A 7,350-nucleotide genomic window follows, 5' to 3' on the forward strand; every position below is an offset into this window, starting at 1 on the left:
CTATATTACACAGGTCTGGGGAGCAGAATTAGAAAACTTTGGGGGAATGAGCAATATGTGTTTGCTGATAGAAGTACCATATGGCTCATCTTCTTCAATTGCTTTCATTGCGACTCTGATGCTGGAGAAATTAAAGTTTTATTTGATGTGGCACAGCTTAATGAACTGTCTTCTGTTAGGAAAATTGAATATGTTTCCTGTTATTTGAGCACAGAGCCTCCATGGTTTGGCTGATGAGGGATGCATTATGTATTGTTTATTTAGCATTTTGAAAACAAAAGCAAGATATTGAAGGTAAAATTGATTACTGCTGGATTGCATTATATAATCAAGTTTTCTCCTTTTAAATTTCCCTTTACAATCCTTTTGTAATGTTTTAAAATGAGATCGTTTCATGTTTTCGTTTTTCAAAAATACACAGGGCTTGGTTTTTATCGAGATACCTTTATTTGTAAACAAGCCACAGGAAACTCTAAAAACTCAGTATTGTTATATTTGTGAAGTTCGAAGAAGAATGTTTGGGAATAATGAACATAATTCAGTTTGTGTGAATCTAATTGCAAAACTTCCAGTTTGCCCCCAGTCGGTTTAGAGAATCCAACATTTGCTAGTTGAAAGAGGGATGTCATCTTCTTTTGTTTGAAATAGACCACTTCAGAACATGCTGGGGAGGGGCCATATGAAAAGGAAGAGTTTTTGGATATTTGGAAATGCAAACCTCAAAATATCAAATTTAAGATTTTTGAGTTAGTTGTCGGTAAATGAAAAAGCCGGCTTCAACCTGTGAATTAAAAAAAATGAAGTGTATACTCCATGAATTTAGATTTTTTTAACCAAATGAATATGATTAAAGAACTCAAAATAGACTCAAAAATAAACTTACAGGATGAGAAAATTGGGATGTCAATCCACGTGAATGTCCTCCACTCCCTGAAGAATCTGCAAAGAGATACGTTTAGCATTTTGTTTAATTTCCCCATTTTTGTTTTGGATCCGATCATGTTTTAGAAATATAAAATCTGAATAAACTCTAAAAAGACTGAGTGTAAAATCATCTAACCACTGTGTTTCTTTCTTTCATTTTTTCAGTGAGAAATAATCCTCACATGTGCTGATAACTCAGGCACATGAATCTGCAACAAGCAAGTAGGATAAAAAATAGTTAAAATGAATCAACATTTATCTGGAAGATACAGTCCTGACCTTAAAAAAAAAAAAAAAAGTCATTTATCTTCTGTGTCCTGTGATGTTTTGAGGATTCTGGCAAATATGGCAGTTAAACAAACTTCTCTCACAATCTAAATACTGTCTGTTCAAGAGAGGCTTCCAATGTTTATAGCTCCTAAGTAAAGAAAAAAAATGAAAAGAAAGAAACCCTGGTATTTTACCAAGACTAGTGCTCTTGAAAATGTCTCCGAACAAAGTGTCTAAGCAAAACTTTGGCCACAGATATTCTCAATTCCTCATTCTTCCTCTGATTTTTTTTCAATGAGATATTTTCATATTCTATCATTGCATTCCTTTTCTTGAAATTAACAAATTAATTTCAAAAAATTAATGCCTGACTAGTGACCTGGTCATACAAACTTCCTTTAGAAACAGTTGAGAAGAAAACATCACATTTTTATGAACCCCATCTCCTGCCAGGGGCCTCGGAGGAGGAACACCATTATGCATTGTTATCAGCGTGGTGTAATTTGACTGTTGACAAAGTATCCGTGGCAGTGAGAATGAGCGCAGTTAGAAGTGTGGCGGATTGTAATCAAGAAGATGCTTAGCTGTGCAACGCTGCATCTTGAGCAGATTTGAATCAACATTGCCTTAAGGGGACACACACACATACCAAAAGAAAAAAAATCCATTAATTTTTAGAGGAAAATTAGAGTGGCACTTGATGAAGTAAAATTTGACATGCGTTAATTGCTCTGCAGCTCTCCTAATTAGAGATTTTCAAATTCTTTTACTGCTGTCACCAGGATGGCACATTGTCTTGCTGGACAAATCCTGAAATTGCAAATTCGTTTGATCAGGAAGTTTTATGGAGGAAGATTGGACTGTGTCCTCTAGTCAGTCCACTTCCAGAAGGTGGTCCGCTGGAGAGTAGAGGGATTTCCAGCATTTACCTTCACCACAGATAAAAATAGGCTTTACTAAAATAGTTTCATTACAAGACTTAATGTAAAGGAAGCAGGTGCTGATGTGATTTTCTTCAACAGACGGAAATGTTCCTTTGATACTCACGCCTCTGTTTCATATGAAATATTTCGGTGGGGGGAGCCAGTGAAATGCTGCATTATATACACATTCTCATATTTCTACTTCTAGCCTTCAGAAATTGGAGAGAGGGAATTCTGAAAGGCCATGTCACATTTTTCCCAGGTCTGAAGTCCTAGGCAACGGCAATCCTGGTTCCCCTTCTTATCTTCAAGTAATTACACTGCTCTTTGGCCCTCGGGATGGCACCAAATATGACACCATAATAATTTTGGTTTCCCTTTTTCAACCCCTCCGTCTAGCCCTTGAACCTCTCTTAATTCATTAACATATTGGATTTTTTCAATTTTCCATTTTCTTGCACTAACAATATTAATGCTGGGGTGAAAGCTTGATTGGAGCTAAATTACTTGTTACCTGCTGGCATTTACTTATATGGCATTGAATTATAAAGCTTGGCTATTGTCATGCCTTGGGCGAATTGTTTATGACACCAGTAATAGGAGTAATTGTTATTGTTGAAATTACCTGTCAGCTACCCATAGCAGTGGCCCTTGTCCCACTGACAAATAGTGACAAGGGAGAGGGATCCTCCATGCGTCCCCCTGATGGCTTCTCCTCTGATAATAAGAAGTGCAGGGCCTCTGATAATTCACCTGTCACTGTTGAGTGCAGCTCAGAGAGAGTTAGCCAAATTGTTGTCATTCACTTTGACAAAGACGGCAAGATGCTCTTGTGCAAGAGGAGGGTTATGAAAATAAATGAAATCGTTTACACCCCCTTTGTTTGTTTGGCTCAAGAATCGCCTGGCTTTGTATGAGGTTGTGAAATCGGGGCCCAGTTCTAGGTGTACCTCTGTTCACTCTAAGATGAGTATCCCGCGGAAGAAAAGGCACCTGAGAAGACTCGCTATTCTGCAATTTGCATTAAGCTGTTTCAAAATGATTTTCAGATATAAAGAGAAAGTCAGTGAGACTGTCGCGAGAAGTCTAAACATGTGGTTGAGTGCATTAGTTTATAGCACGTGTAAAATTCGCACCTTTTCTCTCCTGTCTTCCTTTTATCCCTCCTTTTTTTTTTTTTTGAATCCATGCAGGCATTCAAATTCAGTAAGTGTTCCAAAATGCACAAATTTCCCAGTTGCAACCAAGTTTTCTTTAAAACTGTAGAAATCTGCATCTTTGACTCTTCAAGTCTTTCAAGATTATATAGTCAAATTTAGGATTATTATTGCAAATGGTCGTTTCCTTTCCATAAATTATCTCTTATTTATGTAATATCTTCATGTGTAAAGAGATAAATGAAACGTAGTTCCAGGTATGAAGCATCAATTATCACAGGCTAACAGAGGAAGCAAAATGACTCTGTTATTGCCAGAGCTCCAATATAAATATTTGCATTTTAAAACCCGTTGGTTGCAGGCTGTGAACCTGTCATGGACAGAGAAGGGAACAGGAGGCGGGGGTGGTGTCTGGGACTGTCCACCTCTGAAAGAAAAGGACTTTAAAGTAATCAAACCTTTGCTTTTATAAAGACCAAAATCATTCTCACCATTCCACAAAGGGCATCATTTCACACTAGGAAAATTCTTATTTTTAGGGGCCTGCGAGGTTATTCCTCATAGATCTTCTTGACAAATACTTGCTGTTATAAGACATGGAAAAGAAAAGAAAAGAAATAGCTAGGATAAATGTAAAATATTGGCTCCTTATAGGATAGTAATCATCTGTTTATTGGTCTCTCTACCAGACAAGTAATGACCAAGCCCAGCGTTAAGTGCCGACAACATGGCCTTGGGTCTTTCCTTCCTAACACCCGCCATCATCTGATTAGAGAACCTCAAAGAAGTCACTATTGCATAATTTTCTGGGTCTTAACAGCGCAGGTTGGCTGGCAGAAAAACTACCCAAGAGGATTGATAAAGCAACAGTGAAACATGATTTTTATTTACTCCACTTACACCTTCCTCTCTGAAAAAAGTCTCTGAGTATCTCAGATGCTAGTGGCTACAGAAGAAACCTAAAATTGGTTCAAATAGGAATTGTGGGAGAGGTAGGGGGTGGGGGAGGCAGCGGGGGAGGAGAAGGCAGTGATGGGGGGAGGGGGTGCACGGTGAGACAGGAAAAGTAAAATTATCTATCCCTTAAAGCTTTCCATGAGCTGCACCTAGAAGTAGTTAACAACATTGTTATGGGTACCTAGATATTTTCTTAGGTGTTCTGTATTTAAAGCAGGTAAATAAGTTTTTAACAGTACTAAAATCATAGATGCAATAACATGATGATGGGAATAAAATGAGTTTTTAATTCTTAATAATAATGTAGTCATCTAAAGGCAACCGCTCACTGGTTAACCATGTTGAATGTCCCTGATTAACAAGTGGAAGGCAGTGACATAATTAAGAGGTTATCGGTAGTAATAAAAATGCTCAAACCTGTCTTGGAATGTGATCCCTTTAATAGATAATTTTTAAGAATGTAGCATGTCCTTGCTTTCTCTGCCGAGACACACGTTAGTGATCCCAGGAGGGAAAATAAACATACGTTTTTAAATGAAGATATTTAAAATGTACCCCATATTTCAGCGTGTTGCTGTAACCTGGTCTTTTTTATGTTCCTCCTATAAAACCTAAATTAAGCCTCTTAGGAGTGGTTTTGCTGTAGGTTTCATCTAAAAACACAATACATTTTAAATGGTTCCAGTACTTGAGTGCACTTTAACATGTGATCACTAACGTGTATTCTCTTCCCCTTCTTCCAAGCAGCAGGCTTTTAAAAGGATGAGCCTTCTTTAAAATTTAGCTTCATTTGAAATGTAAACTTTTAACAAATAGTAATTGCTCCTCTAGCTCTGTTGATAAAGTGACTGGCAGCAAATCTTCTCTCTCTCTCTTTCTCTCTCTCTCTCTCGTGTAACATTTTGAAACACCCATCAGTGTCAAAGGAAACTGCACACATCTCCTTTGCTGCTCTAAATAAGGCTCAGCAATGTTAAGAAAAATGTCAGAAAAAGCTCAGTGGATTAAAGTAACATTTCTGCACCATGTCACAGAGAATGGCAGGGCAGACTGGTCTGCATAATTCTGAAATATATTTTGTGCAAAACGCTTACTCTCTAAACCAAATGAAATTTTATTTGGAAAGATTTAAGATTGTATTTGATAACATACAACATCCAGTTGTTTTTCTAGATCTTGTTATTCCTTAATATGCCTTTGGTACGTATTTTTTAAATCAGAGCAATGATACACTCTTCTCTTTGTAGTGCGTTTCTCCACCCGTGTGCAGCGTTAAAATACATTTCAGACTCTTCAGTGCATTTTTCTTTTTTTTCTCCAAATTCCTAGGATGTTCATTCAGTGAAAGCAGTAAAGACGCTGGGCTCTTGCGCATGCAAATTTATTGAACTAATCAGTCCTTTTTCGCTTTAAATAAAATTTGTATATGGCTCTGGAGATGCTCAGAACAGTTCACTTATAGATATAAAAATATATACATAAAGCATTTACATTTCATTCATGTATTAAAAATAAATTCCTGGTTTGAGATTTTTAGCTTTGTTCTATTTTTATAAAGAATATTCAATAATTGCAAAAGAGTATAACGATAGTAAAGTATCTCATAGATTCATAAGTATGTAATTGTAACTAAATACAGTTAAAAAAGAAAATAACTTACAGATTCATTACTGGATATCAATAGACATGGCAAGATTAGTTTTACAGAAACAAGGTAAATCTCAGCTGATTTTAAGTATAAACTTTTTCAAAACAGTTTAAAAATGAATTTAGACAAATTTGTCTCTTAACCTTTAAAGATTTCCTGCCTGTTTCTGTATGTCCTTTATTACATTAATTTTTTATTTAAATTACACCATTAACTGGATATGAATTTATCAAGAATACATGTATTGATTTCTAAAACAGTACCATTAATTATTATAATAGCTAGATGTAGCTGATATTACAAAGCCATTTAAAGGTTTTTAATATAACTTGGACATACATAGATAGATAGACATTATGGACAAGACTACAATTTAAACTGGCTACTAGCAGTTAATGAAATCCTTGATTTATATTCTAGTTTAGAGATTGATTATATTGTTGCTTTGTAAAACTATTTATATTATGCCATTTTTCAAAGGATGTCTCAATAAAAAAGCTAAATAAAATATTCAGTCAATTCCCAAAGCAGATTTTGTTTTCTATATTTTAAATGCTAGTGAAAATAATTGATTGTGTGTGTTCCAAGCTTTGTCATTTCCATTCCAGAGGTGGCTTTCCTAAAGGGAGCCTCGTTTGCAATGCACACTTTCGCACACTCTTGATCCTTGCAGAAACAAACCCCTTCTCTTTATTTCATTACCAACATTGCTCCCCACCCCCCCCACACAAACCCATGTATATTTCACAAAACCCGCACATCAGGACGCATAAGTCTTTTTGGCATCTTTTATGTTATGCATTTTTTTTTTCTTAAGGTTGTGGAAAACTGGGACTTACCCCAAAGCCGCAAAGCAGGCAATCACGAAGAGTATTTGGGTAAGAATGCAATCTGAAGAGAAAAAAAGAAAAATGAGGAAGAATATAAGCAAATAACTGTAACACTTTCAAATTACTTTTCAAATGATAATTAGCTAACGAATAGATTGAAAGTTAAATTCTTTTCACATTGCACTTGGTTTGGGTCTCCTGGTCTCTTTATTTATATCACTTTTCCTTGCCTGGCAACATATGTTACCGATTTATTATAGTATTTTTACTGTTAGCAGACAAATCTAAAGGCTAGCTGAGAAGGCTAGCTTCATCTGATGACTTTCACAACAACTGCAGGGCATCCTTGAGGGTGAGCCAATAGGCTCTTTTGAAGCTATAATACTATTAACCATTTTGATGCCGAAATTTTCTTATGGCTCAAGTTGGTTCTCTTTTTGTAGGTGCTCTGGGTTTTGTGTGTATAAAAGTTTAATGTAAATGATTTGTTTAGTAAATATTTCACTAGCCTTCTAAGCACTTTCTTCCATGTGTCCTAAGTTGCGTAAAAGCCATATGAATGCTTTGGTTTCTTTATTTTCCCTTTCTTTTATAGGACACTGAAATCAGGACACACATTTATAAGTAAACAGCTATCAAGC

At 36.0% G+C, this 7,350-nt stretch overlaps 1 long non-coding RNA gene across 1 annotated transcript; it reads right to left on the reverse strand.

Moving 5' to 3' along the window:
* Window positions 1-403: 403 nt before the first annotated feature.
* On the reverse strand, window positions 404-7,018 carry LOC113937923. The gene is made up of 4 exons (XR_003524757.1): window positions 6,719-7,018; window positions 3,766-3,858; window positions 884-939; window positions 404-781 (listed from the first exon to the last, which is right to left on the reverse strand). It is a non-coding gene; the product is annotated as an uncharacterized LOC113937923 (long non-coding RNA).
* Window positions 7,019-7,350: the final 332 nt, after the last annotated feature.

The sequence above is a fragment of the Zalophus californianus genome, chromosome 8 (genome assembly GCF_009762305.2).
Source record: "Zalophus californianus isolate mZalCal1 chromosome 8, mZalCal1.pri.v2, whole genome shotgun sequence".
Lineage (NCBI taxonomy): Eukaryota > Metazoa > Chordata > Mammalia > Carnivora > Otariidae > Zalophus > Zalophus californianus.